Genomic DNA, 1,896 nt, shown 5'->3' on the forward strand with positions numbered 1-1,896 from the left:
CCACAGGTGACTCCCAATCATGTTGTAGAAACATTCTCAAGGATGATCGATGTAAACAGGATGCACCTGAAGCTTAATTTTGAGTCTCATTAGCAAAGGGTCTGGAATACTTTATTGTAAATAAGCCAAAATATTTCTTAAAAAAACAGTTTTGCTTTGTCATTTTGGGGTATGTGTGTAGATGAATGCGGAAAAAGGATTTTAGAATTACATTTTAGTAATAATGCTTGTAACGTAACAATGTGGAAAAAAGTCAAGGTGGTCTGAATACTTTCCGAATGCACTGTAGATGGGCTACACATACTGAGCGACAAAGGGGGTGCTGTTTCATTCACTTGGATGCTTTCTCCGGTGAGATACTTTCAAGCCTCTTGCGAATTGAAGGACATTTATGAAACACAGAGAACCAAAAGTACGTTTTTTTTTTAGTCCATTTTTTGGGGGAGCCTTGGCTTCCTTTGGCATTCATGGAAACACACGCCACGGTCTTATCTCAGGTGAATGATGATGGCAGGAGAATTATAATTATAATTATTATTACACATAATTGGGGGGGGAAGTTAAACTCTAACATAGCCTATTAGCCTTTAGAAATATAACTCCAAACACGTTTTCGCTAAGAGCAGCTAATTAGCTGGTTAAACAAAGGTTAGCCATGTGTTGGGAAAAAATATATGTCAAGTGAAGAAACTTACAGCCACTTACTGCACTGCAGTAGCCTATTTGCGGGTGCTTTTTCAAAAGGCCTATGCTAGGTACTAAGTGAGTGTAATTTCTTCAATATTGGAGTTGGGAAATAAAGGTTACCCCATTACAAATAAAGTTATTCTCCTCTTCTACTGTCGGATGTAATAAAAACATTTTTTGTTGTTGTGCTAGTGATATTTCCTAAAAACATTTGAAATAAAATGTATTATTTTTTATAATCATTTTTACAATATTTCCGTGGACCCCCTGCAGTATTCACGGACGCCTGGTTGACTACCCTTGGCCTGGCTATCAATGTTTACATTTACACAATAAACTTACAAGATGTAAGTTCTGGTAATAACCATACTGTAATATCTGCTTCTGAAATATCTTGTTGTTTTAAACTCACAGAGGACAACGTGATGATGACGCGGATCCAGCTGAATGAGGTTGCTTGGTTTCATCCGCGATGCCTCAACTCACTGAGGAGAAAGGTAGGTACGGTCAGATATATTGTTATCTATTTGGAAGGCGGCAGGTAGGCCTTATGTGGTAGAGGAGTATGGGCCAGTAACCAAAAGGTTCCTAGATCGAAATCCCAGACTGGACAAGGTAAAAATCTGTCGTTAGATTTATAATGACGGCCTATGAACAGTGGGATAACAGCCTTGTTCAGGGCAGAATGTAGTTCACAGCAGTATAGTTTGTTTAGATTTGATCGTTTCATGTAGGCTAGGCCATCGCCTACTAAATTTCTGATGTTTGAAAATGTCAACGATTCATAACCATTGTTTGAAACTGCAAGCCCTTTAAAAGGTACGACTATCTCAGGAGTTGTATTATTGGTAGGTTTTTACCAATGGCGAGATGTGTTCGTTCCTCCAGCTCGCATACTGATACAAGTTACCTCTCAAAAACTGAGCAAATATGCAAAAGGATTATGGTAATAGACCTACTGTGCGGAAAAGCACGGCAAAAAGCATCAACGAGTATGTACAGCATACAGTACAGTGCCTCAGAAGTTTTCATACCCTTTGACTTAATCCACGTTTTTGTTGCTAACTGGCCTGATTCAAAATGGTTATTAAATATTATTATTTTTCACCCATCTACACACAATACCCCATAATGACAAAGTGAAAACGTTTTTTAAACATGTTTGCAAATGTATGAAAATGAAATACAGGAAATATCTAATTTACATAC

This window comes from Salvelinus sp. IW2-2015, unplaced genomic scaffold, assembly GCF_002910315.2.
Source record: "Salvelinus sp. IW2-2015 unplaced genomic scaffold, ASM291031v2 Un_scaffold83, whole genome shotgun sequence".
In the NCBI taxonomy this organism is placed as follows: domain Eukaryota; kingdom Metazoa; phylum Chordata; class Actinopteri; order Salmoniformes; family Salmonidae; genus Salvelinus; species Salvelinus sp. IW2-2015.